General features: G+C 34.0%; 1 protein-coding gene across 19 annotated transcripts in view; it reads right to left on the bottom strand.

The window, feature by feature from the left end:
- NRXN1 (neurexin 1) overlaps positions 1–21,855 on the bottom strand; it is a 1,119,427-nt gene that overhangs the window by 586,893 nt on the left and 510,679 nt on the right. The window lies entirely within an intron of this gene.

Consider the following 21,855-nt stretch of genomic DNA (forward strand, 5'->3'; position numbering starts at 1 on the left):
ACATTCTCACATTTAAAACATATGGAATTGGTAAAGAAAGGTGGCTTAACTGCTGTAATTTTGAGTTTGAGAGTCATTTAGTCATTTGTCCTCTTCTCAAAATTTTAATGGGAATATTATAGTCACTAAGGCCATGAATGATCACAATTCCTTTTGAGATTTCCTCTTCTTTTGGGGGATATCAAAATATTGGAAGTAACATCTTTCTCCCAGCATGAATGTGAGTATTATCGACTGAATGTTCATGTGTTGAAGCCCTACCCCCTAATGTGATGGTATTAGGATGTGGGCCTTTGCAAGGTAATTAGGTTTAGATGAGGTCATGAGGGCAGACCCAATGATAGGATTGATTCTCTTATAAGAATAGACATTACAGTTCTTTCTCTCCATCATGCAAGGACACAGAAAGAAGGATGGCCGTCTGAAAGCCAGGAAGAGAACTCTCACCAACTACCAAACCTGCCAATGCAGTGATCTTGGACTTCTCTGAGTCTAGAACTGTGTGAAATTAATGTTTGCTGTTTAAGTGACATAGTCCATGGTATTTTGTTATAGGACTCTAAGCAGACTTAGTAAGCAATAATTTAAAGATTTTAAAGAAAGTCCACAGCATTGTTTCTATAATCATTCCTTATGCTTTATAGAGAGTTAAAATTTATTTCTATTTTTACACTTGATTCTTACTGTAATCTATTATTTAAGCCATAGAGTTACCCCCGCCCCCAATTTCTTAGTCAAGAAAGAAGACTTAAAAAGGTCAAGTGTATGATTATAAGTCTCAGAGGCAGTAAGGACTGGAATTAAGACTGAGATCTTGAGATTGTCCAAGCCCCAATGTGGCTAGTGTCCTTTCCACAGGCCCCAAAATGATGTGCAGACAATAAGAGGTGCAATGTGGCTGAATGACAACAGCCAGTATTTAACCAGACTGAATCAAAAGTCAGCTCTATAAGATAAAGCTACATTAATGAATTATAGAACTAGAAGGGACGTAGGAGGTAGAGAAGCTCACGGAGCCATCTACAAACATACAATTTGAGATCCGAAGCAATTAGATGATGTCCATTGTTCATATGAAGAGTCTAAGTCCCTAGACTGGCAGTCTAGTGAGCTTTCTTTAAATCATTCTCCCATTATATTATGTAGAACTAGACTGAACTTCTAAAGGACACCAAGATCTGACTGTACGATTCAGTTCCCGACTACAATTGGTTCTCCATCTAAGGTGAAAGTCAGGCAAGAATAAATACTGCTTCTTTTCAACAGGAGTTAAGCTATAAGTGTTTTCTAGTTGTTGATATTCACCAGATTTTCTGGTGACTCTGCAGCTAAAACTCATTAATGTGCATACATTTAAGTTTATTAATTACAAATGGAAGTAGACACAGTAAGCATTTCAGTTTTCCTCAGTCTGATTCAACTTGATTGTCCTTTCGCAACCTACCCATGTATGAGGTTCTTGTGTGTCTATAATTTTACTCCTAAGAAGGGTTGAAGATAAGGGCAACTTGAGGAATAGTAGAGGAAGGGGTGTGTGTGGGGGTGAGGGGTAGAGTCAGTAGTCAAATAAATCCTTCTTTGAAATCTACTACTTTTACAGAGCCTTGATTTAACCACTAGGAAATACATTTAATAAAGGATGATGTCTGTTTTTGACCAGATTAGTAACCACATTTGCTAATGACTTTTCAACTCCAATTTCACTACAGCAGGGGATGGTGGAGAAAATTGGATTTTTTCCCTAGGGCTGTCATCAACTAATTATGTCATCTTAAGTAAGTCATTTATTTTTCCTGTTCCACACATTTCATCTGTAAAATGAGGATACCTGGTAAGACCATGTCAAAAATGGTCTCCAATAACCCAACCTGAAAATTCTGTCATTCTTGGAAGGGAGAGAAGTGGCCCGCGCTATTTTCTAACCTTGTGGCAACATGAAAGAGTGCACAATTATAGTGAAGTTCTCTAAATTTATGAGATTTAATTATTATCTTTGTTAATTTCACCATTTTTATGTTGATATGCATAGACAGAGGAAACAGAGAACTTCAGAGAGTTATTGTAGACCTATTACTCAAGTCAAATGGATCCAGTAGGACAATATTGATGTATGCCAGCAAATGGATCTATTAACTTATGTAGTCACATTTTAAGGAGAACTGTTTTTGTCAACTTGGCACTACTCAAAATTTAGCACCGAATAATCAGTACATGGTCAGTCAGGAGCAGGAAACACACTGTTCCATGTACCAAGATATGTCCTTGCTTTATGGGCAAGTTCACTTAGGAAACAAAATCACAGATCAGAAGGTGATTTTGTAAAATAGCGATCTTTAAGAAACTCTTTCTTTTAACTGTGGTAAATTATTCTCTCCTCAGTTTAAAATATTAGATCAGGGATGGGCAGTGTTGGAGATTCTGACCCAGTCTCCCTCTAAGCTTGCCTTATTCAGAACAAATATAGGGTAAAATGTGAAAATCCAGGAGCTAAGCTGGGCCAGTCGTTTTATTATTATTTTTTTAAATCAATGAAATTATTCTTTAGCCACCTATAATCTTGCATAAAGAATATAGAAACGATGTAAAGTGGGAGCTGTCCTCCTGTTTCAAAAGCAGTCTAGGGCCGCGTGGGTGGCACCGTCGATTAAGCGTCCAACTCTTGATATCGGCTCAGGTCATGATCTCACAGTTTGTGAGTTCGAGCCCCACGTTGGGCTGTGCGTTGATGGCACGGAGCCTGCTTGCAATTCTGTTTCTCCTTCTCTCTGCCTCTCACCCACTTGTGCTCTCTCTCTCTCTTCAAATAAATAAACTTAAAACAAATTAAAAAATGAAGCTGGCTAACTTGGTCCCAAGGCAGCACCCAGAACACCTATGAATCCAGCTGGCTCGTTTCTCCCTTTTAGAAAAAGGATGATTTTTTTAAATCAGAAAACTTGAGAAAGGCTTTTAAAAATCATTTGCAAGTAACCCTTTCCTTTAAAATCAGATTTGATTAAAAATAAAATATTCATAAATCATTTATGAATTTTAAAAAAAAGCCTATTCTTCCAGAACATTATTTATTATGTGTATCAAGGACCAGAGGTATCCAAAAGTACCATTGTTAGTTTATGTGCATTATCAGTCCTCTTGCATGAGTTCTCAACACACCCTTGATTGTAAAATACAAATTTATAGGCTCTCATCTGAAGATTTTGTAGGCCATTTCCTTGTAGGTCATGTGAGTTATGGAATAGATTGCCTTTCCTTATTTCTAGCCATAAGGAAACCAAGATTTAGGATTTGCACTTAATTTGATCAACTATATTATTTTCTTGTCTTGTTTTCTTTCTTTTTTTCCTTCTTTCTTTCTTTCTTCATATTGTCTTTTCTCCACACTGAATTATTTAAAAATATTTCTTAATCATTTTAATTCTGTTTGAAAGTAGTGGGACATAAATCAATAAGTGAATTTATTTAGTAAAGAAAGGAATATCATCTAAGAGATGTACAGATAATTAATCCAACTCTTTAATTTCACAGATAGTTCCATGCGAGGTTAGTCTGTCTAGACCTCTCTCTCTCTAATCTATCTATCTACCTATCTCCAACAGGATTAAATGAACCTCTACTGACCAATATCAGGTTTGTTTGCAAGTGTATTTTAAATTTATTTTCATATTTGTGATGAATATTTTTTGAACCAAAATATATATATAGCAAAATACATATAATAGTAACTTTAGATCCTTTTTGGAAGAAAGCCTTGTGTGGAAATGTTTTGTGAACTAATTATACCAGTTTTTGAAAGTGGGGGGAAAAGAGTAAAGAGCAATAGAGAGGAATCAAAGCTAAGGAATCTATGAAGCAATGTGATCAAAGATGTTTAGTACACTAAAATGACAACTGTCTCCGGAGTTAAAAGATGGAAGTGGCTGGAGAAAAGCAAGCCCATACCTATTATATTTTGATTTTTAAAACACTTAGACATGTGGGCCACAAAGCTGCGATTCCTACACACCCTTTAGGTCATTAGCTCTATTTGTACATTTTAAAGATGTTAACTACATAAGTGGAGCATCTGTATCAGCTACACTATTTCTTAGTAAAGTTCAAACCAATTGGCTCTGGATTTCCTTTTTGTTGACTTAAACATCAAATGTAAGTAATTTCTATTTTATAACCTTATCTTTTCATTGGAGTAATCTTCTCACTCAAGCCATTTATTGAGCATGGAGATTTTCATGGGTGCTTCTGCAAAGCCATAACCTAGCAATCTACATAGATGACAGGCAAGTGGGAATCCACTTTGTTTGCCTTTTGGAAATGATCGACCTACTACCTCCATTTTATTGAGAACAGGTTGTGTCTTTTCAACTACAGCTGGAGAAAGGCATTATGTAAAGTGCATCCTAATGTTTTCATAGCTCTGTTATTTAAAAAAAAATCTAGGGGCGCCTGGGTGGCTCAGTCGGTTGAGCGGCTGACTTTGGCTCAGGTCATGATCTCACAGTCCGTGAGTTCAAGCCCCACGTCGGGCTCTGTGCTGACAGCTCGGAACCTGGAGCCTGTTTCGGATTCTGTGTCTCCCTCTCTCTGACCCTCCCCCATTCATGCTCTGTCTCTCTCTGTCTCAAAAATAAACGTTAAAAAAAATAAAAAAAGAAATCTAGTGTTGCCATACATATATAAATTGGTTCTATATTTACACAAGTGTTCAATTATTCTTTAGATCACTAAACTACCTATAGCACCCAGTAATTGAATTAGGAGCTATAGCACCACAGCATCTTAGAATTATGAAATTTTAAAACTGAATGGTCCATATTGTGTCTGTTGTCTACCCTATTTAACTACTCTTATTCATTCTGGATTATGTGGCACTCACACCCTATTATTTTAGTTTAAAAATTACTTTGTGCAAAACACTGATCTCAGCATGTGTATGTCCCAACTTAGATTCTCAAGATGCTTGCATTCTAATCAATCAGGTGGTCAAAACACTTTTTCTGTAATGGGCCAGATAGTAAATATATTTGCTTTCCAGGATGTGGTTGTCATTACAATTACTCAACACCGCCATTGTATGGTCAAAGCACCCATAGACTATGTACACAAATGGGTGTGGCTTTGTTTCAATAAAAACAGGTATTAAAAGAGGCAGCCCTTTGTGTGCTGGAGTTTATGCTGTATTTATGTGTAAAATACACATAAATAAATAGACAATTTAAGTCCCCTTATCTCATAGACTTTTACATTGAGTATTAAAGAAAGAACTAATGGAAATATATTTAAGAACTTATTAGTCAGTGGACCTGAGTTTTAGAATCAGTGTTGCCATTAAATCTAGCATAACACAAATTATGCTAATTGAGTCTTCCTCTTAATGCTCCTGGTTTGATTTTTCTTATCAGTAAAACAACAACATAACAAAACTGAAAGCAATTTAAAAAGCTTTTAAATGGCATAAGCCAATTGTAAAGCCTCTTTTTCTTTTTTTAAGTACACTCTACGCCCAACATGGGGGTTCAAATTCACAAACCTCAAGATCAAGAGTTACATGTTCTACCTACTGAGCCAGCGAGGCGCCCCAAGACCACCAAATTCTAAAATTTAGTTACTTTCCCTGGCTGTACAAATTTAGAACAGCAGCTTTTATTAAAATGCATGATATCTGCAAGTGTGTGCATATAAAATTAGGTGTCTACATATATCCACATTTCTGGATAGTAACAAGTTTCATTTGGCAGTTGACTTTGAGGACAGTAACCTCTGGTGCGAGGCAGGAGCCAGTGGAAAGATGGAAACAAGCCTTGTCACTGTGACAATAATGGGAAGAGAGAAAAGCAGGAGAAACATGCTAGCACCACACTGCTTGATGCCTGAGTCATGGTTCCTGGCAGCAGCCCTCCTACCTGTAAATGACAAGAGGATGTGTTTCTCAGGTTGTAATTATGACACCTTCAGCCTGCTGTTTGGTTTTGCCTTTAGTTTCTGGTTTTAAAATAATTACTTTAAAAAATAATCCAACCTCTGCTTAAAGAGGAGGAGGAGGAGGAGGAGGGGAGTAACTCCTCATTAAATGTTTCTATTTTATCTTTCTCCATGCCTAGGTATTGGGCTGGTAGCAAAATTCTTTTGTTTTTATTTATCACTGTGAATCAGCTAGGGAATTCAATTAAAAATTAATGTTAGACACAGGTAAATTGCACTTTCAAATTCTTCTATTGCTATTTACTAACATTACCAGGAGAAGGACCAACATAATAATTTGCAAGTCTGGCGCAAACTGAAAATGTGGGGCTCTTGTTCAAAATGAAGAATTTTAGGACAGTTACAGCAGACCATGAATTCAAGCACAGGTCCTTCTAAGCCTAGGGCCATGGGTAACTATGCAAACTGCATGCTGCTGAAGCCATCCCCGATGTGAAGAATTAAGTTTTGTGCTTATTTATTAAGTTTCATTTAGCTCTGTATTTGGAAATATGCAGACAAGGCTGGAAGCAAAATACTTCATTTATTCCCTTAAGAGGAACCGTTGGGTCACCTTCCCCATCCTTTGGCACTTAATGGCAAGGCCTCTGGAGTATCAGAGGAGTTGTCTCAGAGCTGTCCTACCTGCCAGGCCTGGTGCCAATCAGGACTTGGACTTGGTGACAGAGTAATAATCCTCCTAACAGCCATGAGGCTGAGCTACCTGCCAAGCCATGTAACTCCTCCCTCTTCTCCCTCCCTCTTTAACGTCTCCTCACATGCCTGACAAGTCTTCAGAATGCCTTTATGAACAGCTACTGGCCTTTTCTGTACAAGCAAGGTGATGTTTATAGAGTCCTAAGGAAAGACACACTTCCTTATATTGTAAGTATTGGAAACACCCTTCCCTAATTAAAAAGTACTTTGCTAAATAATGTGAAGCCAGACTTTGAGCTTCAAGACGTTGGTTTTTCAAAAATGAACATGAACAACAGAAGAAAGGCATTTTATAAATTATTTTAATTTCTGTGGAGAAATAAAACAGTCACATGCTAATTAATTACATTTATCTGTTTTGTTTAGATTATTATTTAGATTTGTCCTTGTGGGTTTTTTTTAAGTTTATTTATTTATTTTGAGAGAGAGAGAGGAGAGAGAGAGAGAGAGAGAGAGAGAGAGAAAGAGATCTCATGAATTGTGAGATCATGACCTGAGCCAAAACCAAGAGACAGACACTTAACTGGTTCAGCCATCCAGGTGCCCCTGTCCTTGTGTATTTATAAGTGCTAGAATGTGTATATCTTGGTCTAGTGCATGTGTTCTGGACTCCCAGGTTGAGTTTTTATCCGCATTCCGTAAGTTACCAACTGTGTGAACTTCGGTAATCTATTAATGTTCTCTGGGCCTCAGTATTTATATCTGTAAAATAAGCTAGTAATAGAGATACTTTACAACACAAATAGATTTAATGCATTTGAGTAATTTAAAGCAATGACTATTACACAGTAAGTCCTCAGTTGTGGTAATAATAAATAATAATAATATCACTATTATATTGTCACTATTATTATTTTCTTCCTTTCACTGTGCTTAAAATTTCAAAGAAAATATACTATATCTATGGCTTAGGGCCTTGAATGTACAGCTATTCACTAAATGTATATTGAATGGGTGTACTTGTTTAGAGTTTGTTGGATTGTGTGTGTGTGTGTGTGTGTGTGTGGTAGATGAAATATCTCTTGATATTGAATTAAGCCAAAGAGTTAAAGAAAAAGAACTCCATTAACTTTTAATGCTTACATTCACTAGAAGTGTTAGGAAATAAGAAAGCTTCATCCCTTTGTTGTCATATTTGGCAGCCTGGAATCCGGTAAGTCATACAGTTGGAGAACTTGGGTAACTCAGTTATCTGGCTAATTATTTGGACAGATTTTTTGATCAGTTCCCTTGAAAATAAATTTAATATTGTGTAGAGACTGGGAGAGCAAAATGACCTAAGGCTAGCAGTCAATAACTTCCAAATGCAAAGAAAACAGTTGGTTCAGGAATTGAGGGATTCAAGAATTAATGAGTAATTATAAGAAAACATGGGCCTTGTCTGCAAAAAGATCCAACCTTGAAGAGCTGCTGGAAACACCCTACAGAGACTCATCTGCCATTTTCCTAACTCACACCAAGGACATTCTATTATCTACAAAATAAACTTTAGTATATGTAGCTGTCTCCCCTTCTGTTCCATATCTAGCTTTATATCATAGCTCTAGGCAAATGAATCAACAAGGTTTAAGTCATCTAGTAGAAACAGTTAGCCTCTATAGCTTTCACATTGATTGTACCCATTTATGACAGACCAGGATAAATACCTCAATGTAAATAATTTTCAATGTGAAAAACATACATTTGAAGAAATATAAATTACCTTTTAAGAATATAATTACATTTACAACACAGTAAAAATGAACACAAATTATGTAAATACATTGTTCAAAGAATGTTTTAAAATAGTTCACTTTAAATCTAATCTAGCTCAACTGGCAAGTTTAGGAAGAAGTATAATAAAATACACCTAATACACTGAAAGAAAAAATTTGGACTGTGACTTTATTTTAAGGAAAAAAGATCATTTCCAAGAAATGCTTATCACATAATAGGATAGCTTGCAGGTATAATTAAGTACTAAATAGTTAATGTGATTTTAAGTAAGAATTATGAACAGAAAATGTATTCAGCATTGGTGTAACATGAAAAGGATTAAATTCATTTATACTGATACTGATTTAACACATCTTACGCAATACTTACAAAATTTCAAGCTATCTGAATGAAAAAAAAATGAAAAAAGCATACAGACATTGAGCATTTGGAATTTTATAAATATTTGACTAAATATTTCACTAAAAAGTCATGGGTTTAGAGTAAAAAAAACAGAGATTACTTAATTAAATATAACATTACTCACCAGAATACACTATTATAATAGTTGTAGACTTTAATTTTATGAGAAGGCCAAGGAGAAGGCAAAGTTTTTCATATTACAAGGAAAGATGGCTTTACCTGTATTTTATTTTCCATATCTTGTTAATGTAAGTCCATTGGAATATCTTTAAATACAAGATTGAATTTATAAAATTTAGCTCTCCTTCAGTATTTTTGGGGTATTCTTGAAGAAGCTTTCTCCACAAAATAAAAAGTATATTAGAAAATTAAATTTCAGTCCCTGCCTTTGTTAATTTATTTATCCCCTTCCTTTCTTTTCCTTGGGAAGCCATTATGATGCTTGAAAATCTGTTTTTCAGTATTTGTCTTAAACATTACAAAGCTATTTTTTTTAATAAAAAATATTCTAAGAAATGTGATAGGAAATGTTTTATCTTTAGAACTCTTGAACTGTAGTATCTCATTTGTTGTGATCTTTTTTCTTTCCTCAATGACTGCATCAAAAAAGGTAATGGACAAGTAACACATGATAACTTATTCATCCATGATATAAAAATTGAAATAATAATACACATTTTCCCAAGCAATGATAAGATTATTTACTAAATCCTTCTTTACATTGAATTTTAATAATGCAATAACAGACAGTGCTAACTTAATTGTTTTCTTTTATCATCCTTAGCTTACTTATTTATCAGGCTAACTCTTTAATCATTGATTGCTATGAATTAGTCATTGAGCGGTATGATTGTATTTAACCATTATTGTAGTAACAAGGAAACTATTGTGATTACTCCTATATTTGAAGGTGTCTTTGGGTCACAATCTTCTAAAATGAATGGCCTACTTTCCTATGATCAAGTGTTCTTAAAAGGTGCTTGTCCCACTATAGCAAGTTATTACCAATTGAATCTTATGCCACATTAACTTGCTTAATTTGAGGAAACAGTACTTGCAGGTTCCTTGGAGCTAGTCAACCAACTGCTAGAAGGAATGTTATGTCTGTGTGCTTGTTCTAGTCAATCTTCCTATGAAAAGGTTATGTTAGTTAGGCTTCCGCTTAGTGGGTTACAGTCAAGGATAATTTATAGCAATGCATCTGTAAGTATCTTTTCAGTCAAGATTATTCCAATATGGTCTGTTTCTCAAGATCTTGCTCACAGATGCTCCCAATCAGTTTTAATTTGACTGCTCTGAGATAACTGATGAATCATAATGAAACTTACTTTTGTACATATATGTTTCCTCTCTATTTATCTTTCTTCAACCTGCTCAATAACCTGGACCTACTTTATATTACTTTGGCATAAAATATAAGCTAAGCAGTAGATTAGGTTGTGAAATACTACATCTCATAGTCATATTCTGAGTATACTGTTTACAATTTGTTGCTAAAAGAAAAGGTTGCAAATGACCATGATCCTATACCTATATTTTTAAAGAAACACATATTACACAGTGTGCTATATATTAAGTATGTAACATACAAAGTATTATGTGTTATAAGGGCATTTAAAATATGAGCGAAATACTTCTCTGAGCACTGAAATGGTCTCTTTTATATTTTCCATTTCCTCTAGCTTCCAAATATGAATATTATTTCTAATTAGGAGCCAAGCATTGTTTGAAAAGAGACTCATTTTTGACTATTTTGTAAGTCAACATTGGTGGGAAACTAGTCTCCAAATACATTTAAAATATACAAACCATAATACAAACATATGTTGTAGTATAAACCTAGATTGTCCTAAATAATGGTGGGATTGGTTCCCATTATATCTTACCAAAGCCTTTACTTTTATTTGCCTTTCATTGCATATTTTAAATTGGTCTAGTAGAAAAAAACACTGTAGAAAAATTAGAATGTATGGATGATGAACAAAAATAAGACATGAAAAATTACCCACAATCTGTATAGCAGGAACAATAAACGTTTTGAGGGATATTTTTTACAGAAATACTGCAGAGAAGCCATTTTGTTATGGTGGTTGTCAATTTTGCAGGTGACACTCAAAAAATAGGAGACACCAATTATTTCTTTACTGCTTACTGTTTGAACTAAGTTTCCTCCATTGAACAGTTTAAAGAATTGGCTGATTACCCAAATATTATTTTTGACAGTGTGAAGCTTCTATTTTGATTTATTGGACTGAATCTTCAAATAAAATAATTTAATTTATAAATGTATTATTAAGATACTTCAAGAATCTCATCACCTATACTGTCACTTTCAGAATTCTATGTGGTTATTATTTCTATTTTATTACTTTTTAATATTATTGTAACCAATATCATGATCTACCTCCATTTTGATCTATTTCAACACTATGAGGTGAATATGTATGTATTCCAAGGGGATTTTCATAACTTATTAAATCATTTATTTTTTATTTTCTTTTACTGGACACCTTCATAATGCATGAAAAATCAGTAATACCAATTTTAAGTCATGCCATTATAGTATATTAGTTCTATAATATTTGGATTTTAATTTTCACATGGATTCTTTGGATTTTCTAGTAGTGCACATTTATTTACACTGGAAATTTTTTGATTTCCAAAATAGGTTGATATTTTCCATGTATCTGACAATTTAATGAGTGCCTATATTCACAGGCTGCCTATATTCTTTGTATGCAAAATTTTTAAAAAGGGAATTGATAATTCTTACCCTCAATCCTATTTCCAAAGGAATTTTAACTGTAATAATCATCCATAGAAAAAGGCAATTGACTTTGAAATTTAATTTATTTCAGTAGTACTATGCACAAAATATTTTCAGTCTAATTTTACTGATGTCCTGGGAAGGGTGATGGGAGGGTAAAGAATTCTCACAACTATGTAACTGATGCATTCAAAGAACAAGTAACAACAAACAAATAATCCAATATTAAGTGGAATAAAAATAATGGTAATTTAAATACTGTTAGGATTTCTTACTTTACCTTTGGGGAAACTGTTTTCATAATGCACTTCTTATCCATCTTGCTCTTTGCTCCCATTGGTAACAAATGAAAGAAATGGATAAGAGTTCTGAGCATACTGAACATTTCAATCCTCAAATTCTTTGATGGCCCCATTCACTACTCCCACCCCCAATTTAAAGAGCCTTTCCCAGCTGACTTATACACCACATGTTAGCCAGTTCTATGTTGAAGAAATTGTAATCCTCATGGGCATAATCCTTATGGGTAAAGTAAAAACATTTTAAATCACATACCCTAGAGAAAAGATGCTTGTGTGGAAAATCTGCTGTTCTTGTATTCCTTGAGGACAGTATATTATATGGGCCTCAGCCCCTGCTCTGATCACAGCTGACTGGGTTACCAGTTGGCATCTGCCCCCAAAGCTAAATCTGGTCAGTAGCTTATGAAGTGACATTATTTGAAATTTCTACTCAACAGCATATGAATAAGTAGTGAATCCACTAGGTTCTCTTTCTAGGGGATTTTGAATATATAACCTACATAGAGACAACGGTTGGCAAAGGAGTAGCACAAGGCCGAAGGACACAGAGAACAGAAGCCATGAGGGAAGAGAGGAAACGCTACGAAGAAGCAGAAGACATGAAGAAGTAGAAGCTACAACCAAGCTGAAGCAAGTCAGTATAGAGAACAGGAATAGCTGGAGTACCAGAAAAAAAGACAGATGATAATGAAGTCACCATGATGGCACAACATTGAGAAGGGAGCCTTAGTGGCAGCAGATGAAAACATGACAAAATACCTGGGCCAATGGAGCCACACTGCATGTTGAACAATCTTCTAGTTCTTCATTGTAAGCTCCATAAAACCTGTCATGTTGTGACTGAAATTATTTCCTGTTTATATCTGCTCTTAGTGTGTTCTTATAATAAACTTTCATAAACTAATGTAACCTGAATATATGTCTATTTCTTAACTACTAAAAAATTAATGCACTCAGAGGTACAATATAAATAAACATAAAATACTGTAGAAAAAATATTATTGTTCTAACGTATTGACCAGTCATGGTTTTCAGGGATTGTTTTTAATGGATAAGAATAGTGAACAATGCTAAATAAATTCTTAGAAGCATTCAAAAGTGTATTTTCTTAGCTAAAATAAAACAGATGAGAAATAACAAGTGTTGGTAAAGATATGGAGAAAAAGGAACACTTGTGTACTGTTGGTGGGAATGCAAATTTGTACAACCATTGTGGAAAACAGTATGGAGGTACTTAAATAATTAAATATAGAAATACCATAATGTCCAATAATTCCACTACTGGGTATTTACCCAAAGAAAACACTTACTTGAAAAGATATATGCACCCCCACATTCAAGGCAGCATTATTTACAGTAACTAAGATCATGGAAGCAACTCAAGTGTCCATCCAGAGATGAATGGACAAAGACGATGTGGTGTGTGTGTGTGTGTGTGTGTGTGTATGTGTGTATTACACATATACATAATATTCCATTGTATATACATATATACATACATTATATACATATATACATACATTATATACATATATATACATATATATATATATATAATGGAATATCATGCAGCAATAAAAAAGGATGAGATCAGCCATTTGTGACAACATGGATGGACCTAAACAAGGTGTTATGCTAAATGAAATCAGTGAGACAGAGAAAAACAAATACCATATGATCTCACTTATATGTGAAATACACACACACACACACACACACACACACAAATAAATAAATAAATAAACAAACAAAAAAGCAGAATTAAACCTATAAATACAGAAAACAAAGTCATGCTTTCCAGAGGGGAGGGAGGGGTTGCCATTTAAAAAATTTAGACGGTGGGTGTGGGGGATGGGCAAAATGGTGAAGTGGGAGAAACAGGTTTCCAGTTTGGATCGAGAAAGTTATAGGAATAAAAGTCACAGCATAAAGAACACAGTCAATGAGGTTGTAATAAATAGCCTTGAATGGTGACAGACGGTAGCTTACTTGTGGTAAGTAGAGCATAATGTACAAAATTGTTGGACCACTATATTGTACACTTGAAACGAATGTAACATTGTGTGTCAATTATACTCAACTTAAAAAAAAATTAGCTTTTAATTCTTTTTCAATTTTTTAAGAAGTATATTCTTTTAAGTGGATTAGAAAAAAAACACTTTTCCTGGTAACAGTTTCCATTTGGCTTAACAATTTTTTTGTACATAGTGATGTAATTCAATATAAAAGGTATTTGAATAATTATAACTTCTGAGTTAGAGGGAAGTAAATTCATGAGTTTTGCTGTTAAAATATTCTAAAACTCTAGTTTAAAAGCAAATTATTGAGTTTATAGACATCAGTGAAAATTACTAAATTTTATATTTTATGTTTCGCTGAGTCTTTACATAGTATACCATAATCTTCAGGGAAACCAACTTACTAAATGTGAACCCTAGCATGTCTTTGAAACTTAGGCTATGAAATCTTTACATTTTATTTTTGCAATTTGTCTCAATTAAAAAAAAAACAATCAGCATTTTTAAATTATGCAAACATTTTCATATAGCCAAACTATTTTCTCAGGAAACACTGCCAATTCCATAAGATAGTAAAATATATATAAATAATTAAACAAATAACAAAACACCTATTTTTCAAGACTAAAACTTTTTAAAACTATCAATCTAAGTTTTCCAAGATTTAAAAAACATTCATATTCTGCATCATAAACCATGGTGTTTAAGAATGTGTATAATCCTATAAATGGAAGCTAAGTTGGAATGCTTATATTAATCATACATATCTGACCCATAGTTAGGTAGACAAAGTCTTCATCTTTTAAATTATACATCTATTTGAGCAGGTAGCAGATACCTAATTTCTCTCTAGGGACTATATGAGGGACTGAAATCCATGATCATAAGATATGTTTTCATATCCTCTGATAGATAATCAATTGATAGGATATAAATTATTAGTGGCTTTCTTTTGAATAAAATCAGGAATACAAAACTTGTACAAAATTTTCTAATCTATGTTTGTGCACACTAGTAAAATGAGTGTGGTGGCATGGCACTTTAGATCATCCTTGAATATTAAGGCTGTCCTAAAAACTGCAGATTGTTTTAAATAGAAGTCAATGAGTTCATTTTAGTCTTTTTTGATATTTTAGGAGTTAGTTCTCTATGATACCTAAATCAGGGCATATAAGTAAAAAGACCAAATACTCCAAATACAGAAAATTATTATTGTTTTCTTTAAAATGAATGAAATTCTAATCATCTATCTCACAATGAGATAAACTAAGTGCAAAAAATTAATAAAAGTCTTATTAATGACAAGAGATATCTGATTTAAATTTCTATCCTTGATTTTCTGGGTCAATGATAAATATGGGACTGTTACATCCCTACCAAAAGAAATACATATGGGAATGCAAACTGGTGCAACCACTCTGGAAAACAGTATGGAGTTTCCTCAAAAAATTAAAAATAAAACTACCCTACGACCCAGCAATTGCACTACTAGGTATTTATCCAAGGGATACAGGGATGCTGTTTCGAAGGGGCACATGAACCCCAATGTTTATAGCAGCACTATCAACAATAGCCAAAGTACGGAAAGAGCCCAAATGTCCATCGATGGATGAATGGATAAAGAAGATGTGGTATACATATATATATGCAATGAAGTATTACTCGGCAATCAAAAAGAATGAAATCTTGCCATTTCCAACTACGTGGATGGAACTGGAGGGTATTATGCTAAGTGAAATGAGTCAGTCAAAGAAAGACAAAAATCTTATGATTTCAATTATATGAGTTCTTTAAGAGACAAAACAGATGAACATAAGGGAAGAGAAACAAAAATAATATAAAAACAGGGAGGGGGACAAAACAGAAGAGACTCATAAATATGGAGAACAAACTGAGGGTTACAGGAGGGGTTGTGGGAAGGGGGGATGGGCTAAATGGGTAAGGAGCATTAAGGAATCTACTCCTGAAATCATTGTTGCACCATGTGCTAACTAACTTGGATATAAATTTAAAAAAAGAAAGAAAGAAAGAAAGACATAAATAAATAAATAAATAAATAAATAAATAAATAAATAAATGGAAAAGAAAACAGACACTCAAAACTGTGAAGGAAGTGGTGGATATTCTTGAAACCAAATTTTTCTAATAACACGACAAACAAAAACATCTGAATGACAGGCTGTGGTCATTTGGTGATATTTGGTTGCATATAAGAAAAATTCCTTTTCGCAGAAACCTAGGGAATATCAAGTTTGAATGTTTCTTCTGAAACTTCCTAGGCCTTTCTGAGAATATCTACCTAGGCCATTGTGATAATGCCAACTTTAAACCATGAAAGAGAATTTGATGAATTCGGTCCACACTAATCAGAAATTCTGCGTCACTTTGAATACAGCCTTTCACAGCAGAATCAGAAAATGCTTCAGCCAATCAATTAATAATTGAGTTGATTTCAAGAGGAATTCTTAACCTGCACACATTTAAAACACTGCAGCATTTTGTATTTGTACAAAAGCAATGAACAGACTAATTGTTCACAAAAATGGACCCAAATCTTCTACTTATCAGACGCTCACACTAAGATTTGTCTAATCTATGTAGCCATTTAAATGTGCAAGGAAAAACTATACTCTTGTTTATAATTCTCATAAATGTAAAATGTGGACAATCCAACTGGGCATACCTTTAAATTTTATTCCAATTCTGATATTATTCTAAAGACTCATTATCATGTGCCAATTCCCTTTGCCTATTTTGGCTATTTGTTTTTTTAATCAGAAATCTAATGCTAGAATTTTGCCTAAAACAATCATATAAAAATTGTCTTTTATTTTCTTTTCCTTCATATCTACTTTCAGTTAAAAAAAAACAAAAATAACTAATAACAATAACTAAAAAACAAAAAAACAAAAAACTCTTGAGTTCTGTATTTATATAATCATCTCCCTTTATTCCTTGAGCAGCTCCTGTCCTAGGCAGATGGACAGCACCAGTGGCTAGAAGCAAGGACTCACACAACTCTACCAATCAGGCAACTATTGTGTGGGGACTGAGGCACATGATTCCCTTTCTCAGTTGTCTGCTCTTTAGGCATCAGGCAGCTGCTCTGAACTGAACATTCATTTTGTACTCACAAGAGCCAGCCCCCAGAAATTTCCTCTTATCTTTTTAAGTAGCTTGCCAAATGGCAGCCTGATCAGAGCAATCTAATATAGCTTAAGTGCCACTGGTTGACATTTTGCATTCTTTTATTGCTTTCCATTTTTACCACATAAAAAAAAAAAACGGGTGATAACTAATATCCAGTTGATCTTTTCATTCTGGTAATAAAATGATAATACAAAGATCTTATTATCCACTCCAGACATCCATCACAGTACATTTTCCAATAACACTATTCAGAGTGTTTCTTCACTCTATCCGAGTGCAAAGTGAGGTTAAGTACTCGGCCTCACATTCTCTTTCCCTCTGGAATACTTTAGACACCGAACTGCAAATAAAAGGAATTGAACTTTAACCCCTGACACTTTGTCCACATTAATGTCATCTGTAATTTTGTTGTCTTTGCATTAGATAAACCATTTTCTGTGAGAAGCCAAAATTAGTTGGAAGGCCGGCCTACTAAAATATTTTTTTCAACCCAGAGAATTTTTATTTTTGTAAGAAAACAAGAAGAAACAGAACAGGAGAAACAATGTTGGTAGTGGAGAAGAAGAGTAAATCTTGGTAGGAAGAGACATCAAGTGGGCAGAAGAGACACATAAACAAGGCACAAAGAAACCAAAATAATGCAAACAAGCAAAACAGACATCAGAGATCACAAGTTTATATTAAAATCAATGTTTTATATGGATGCAGAGGTGGTCCCATGCCTTCTGTGGGCAAGAAGGACATTCTGTCATTACATCATTGATTGGAAAAGATAAAAACAAGTAAACAAAAAATAAATAAAAGAAAGAAAGAAAAACTAACAAAAACAAAAGCACAAGAGGCTCCCTGCATCCACTATATATTTATTTATTTACGTGACAATTAGGATTCACCTAGAGTTGTTAGGAACAAGTGTCGTTTTCAAATTTTCAATGAAATATTTTAAAGATTACAGCACTAATTATTTTTAAGGTTACTAAGATAAGAAAGTATAAAATTTGGGACAATTTAAAGATGCAGTATATCACTACAAAGGCCCAATTTTCAGAAAAAAAAATATAGAGAAACACATAGCCTGATGAGTTTGGAAGTATTATAGGGAACTATTGGACACCAACTTTAAGACTGAGATTGTGTTGGTAACTCTATCCCAGAGTTAACCAAGATTTTAGGCTATGCACTTTGGCAAACAAGAAAAATACATAATAAGAATGATGGCCTGTATGGATCCTACTAATAATGCATTTTAGATAATTTCCTGAGGATGAGAAAATTTCCTTTATAATCCTCATAGTTTTTAAAAGACGTATTAAATCCATTAATATGAAACTAAAGAAGAGACTGTCAAACACACCTTTTCAAGCAAATAATTCATGTGTCAGTCAGAAAGGACTATTCAGTCTGATTTGGATTTTCTTGGTAATAATTTCATAATGACTAGTTTGTACTAGTGTATTTTTCTACAATAATTATTTTTTGCAAAATAATCTAGAACATATCTTTTTAAAAATTAATCCAAATACTTTTCTTTCCCCTTCATGTTTTAGAAGAATGTGACTTTAAAGTCTCATCTACATTTTTGAAGTACTGTCCAGAGAAGAAATGATATGCATTAAAAGATGGTGGTTCCTTAAGCAACTTCCATACACGATTATTTTATGATGGCAGACTGTTGCTCTCAATACTGCAGTTGACTGAAAGGCAAGAGTATTCTGACTCTTCCTTTGTTTCTATCCTGGATACAGGAGAATGGAGAATGATAGATAATACACTTCTGGGCTCATCTTCCAGGCCATGAATCTACACAGACCGACCTTAATTTAATTCCAATTGCACACGACAAATATATTTTAGCAATGATATAAGCTAATGGCTGTCAGAGATCTGGGATTGGTTTGGGATTGTGTGCAGCGACATTTCATTTGTAATCTGAAAGATCAAAGCATATATTTTGACACTGATATGGCCACTATTCATAGAGACAGTTCTTTTTTTTAAAAGAAGTACCCTCTCCACACATGAAAATAAGCTTTTGATTTTCAAATGAAAACGGGCTCTCTTTCCATTTAAAAATTCTTGACAGCTTTTCCTATGAGGGTGAAAATGGTGGAAACAAAGAATCTGACAGAGATGGACTCTGGAATTCAAAGCTGCCCTTTCCCCAAGGGACCTGAACAAAAGGCGGTACCCTGGCCTGTCCACTGAAGTTTCTATTGCTGCATCTAAACTACTGATACAGAAATGGTTGAGAAAGAAACTCATTTGCCATCTCTTATAGTCCCACAGGTCTGAATACAAGCAGCTAGCTCTTCTTTCCCTTATCAAGCAACATCTGCTCTAAACTGGGGGGCAGAGATGAAGAAGGACGGAGTGACCAAAAGAAACAGCAGAGCAATTCTGAGGAAGTGTAGAGAAGTTTGAAAAGGTTTCCATCCAACCTTAATAATTTAGAGTTTAATATTAATTCTCAATGTAAGATAATCTTTTGTGTTATAGTTTGCATATTTGCTGCAGAAATTTTCTTAAAAGATATCACGTGAGGTATGTCATATTAATTTCATATATAGTTAATATTCTAAGTATGATATAATTTTTAGAGACGGTGGTGGCAGATGGCTGTGATTTAATAAATGTACATTCATCTCGGTTTCGGACAAACTTAGAGCTCACAGGGGATAAGTGTAATAAATCAATCTCTCAAACTACAAGTTATACTGAGATACAGATATTTTTATTTATATTTTTACTGGGTAGGAAATGCACTCCAGGTGGAAATCTCTGCTTATTTAATCACTGTGTGTTAGATTTGCATTATTTGATATGCAAATTCCTCCCTCTCCTAAAGTTGAGTAATAACATGAATTCTTGATGGAACTTGGGGTTCTTGCCACATCTGCCCACTATTCCCCAAGTAAAACAAAGGCAAAAGAAAATTAAAATGTTACCTGCTCATGGAATGTTCTTTCCAGTGACTGCTGTCAAGTTAAGGCATTTGCAGTCCTGTCTGAGGTGTGCAGTGAAAGCTCACAATCATTCATTTATTTCAAATAATGTATATGTAAGTCATACTCCTTAAAAAGGGAAAAATCTCACTAACCAGCAAAAACCTTTGTCCTCAAAGGTATTATTCTGTGGAATATCCAGAGGAAAAAAAAAAAAGACTAAGCTTAATATTAGAATCTCATAATAGAAGCCAAATGAAGAGAAGTGTCTAACAAGGGTGATTAGACTACAACTATATTTTTCAAAAACAAAAACAAAAACAATTTGCAGAGCTAGAAAACGAGGAATTACATTTGATTTGGTTAATTCCCATACTCGAAATCCAAATACTAGAGTTCACAGAGTTCCATTTTATAAATTTAAAAATTCATGCTTTATTGTATGCTTAATATAAATAAACAAGAGTACATAAAACAGGAGTCTAGAAAGGAATATTTTCCTCACATTATTTTCTAAGACTCAGCAAGTATCAAGAACATCTATAACTCCACTGAGGCACAATCTGACTTTGGAAAAATATTTTGTGATTGCTGCTTTGTCTGCATCAGTGCCCAAGAACTGAAAGCAGACTGGACCATGGGGTTATACTCGCAAAATCTGTGCTCCTTCCCAGGAAGTGGGGGATGGGGTTTGAGAGGAGATGATGCACACTTAAAAAATCCCACTTGTATGAGAGCTTTGAGAGATTGTTTCAGGAACTGTTCTGTTTGAGATGATAGTTCATGGCTTGTGTGATAGTTTATTAATGTAATTTCTCATAAGTCATGATTCAGTTACCTTTTTATTGCTATGATAGGAAAGATTCACATTTATGTTACTTTAAAATGAATATTAAAATATTTGAAGACAAATCTGAGATGTAAGAAACATGGTGTTCAAAGTAGTATGTATCTCTCATTAGATAAAGCTCGTTTTGTAAGTTTAAGACCACCATTTTGTTCCTCAGAGGATGACATTGCTATTTGCAAACACAGTCAATGGTTTTGGGAGTAGACTTCATTAACTCACATTCAGCATTTTCCAAGGATATAGAAAATGTTTTTAGGGACTACAACAATGAGAGATTAGAATCTTGTTAGAACTGTTTTGTTGAAATAGCTAACAACTTTGGTATCATTGGAGGAGATTCCTTAATGTGGTAGCAAAACCTGGAAAGGAAAAAATCTGAACATTTATGTAAAGAAATAAAATAAATTTACTCTTAAGGCAATGCTACAACTCAAAATAAAATCACAGTCCTTATATCCTTTCAGGTTATCCGGTCCATAGTCAAATAAAACTCAGTCCATGCATCTTTTCTGACTCATCATTTGGCATGCATATCACAGATTTGAAGGATTTTGATTATTTTTGCAGATATGTGATGAGGATGTAAAAATTCATCATGTAAATACTCTTAATAAACAAGAAAACTCTTAGGCAAGTAATTTTCTTTACATATACATATATATATACTTTGAAAAATACATTTTTCTCAGTAAACCTTTGATTGAATTTAAAAGGGTTTAATAGTAACTCTCAAAAGGAATTCAATGTTTTTTCTGTATTTTGAGTTAAGAGGTAAAAACAGAAAGTGAAGGAAATATGACCCAGAGTATTTTTTATTTTCCTAATTCGGTCATGAAGAGAGCTACTGGAGTCCAAGATCAGGCAAAATACAAATGCTACTTGCCTTATTCAAAGGCCTATAGAGGTTTGTTCACCTTCTGTTACAAGATATTGTCACTTCTTTTCCCATTTACAGGTAGGAACTACAACAGGAAAGTCTTCAGCTGGACAGATTTCAAAATGAATTTTTACAACCCAGATGATGGACTGGTATACT

This window comes from Panthera tigris, chromosome A3 (assembly GCF_018350195.1).
Source record: "Panthera tigris isolate Pti1 chromosome A3, P.tigris_Pti1_mat1.1, whole genome shotgun sequence".
In the NCBI taxonomy this organism is placed as follows: domain Eukaryota; kingdom Metazoa; phylum Chordata; class Mammalia; order Carnivora; family Felidae; genus Panthera; species Panthera tigris.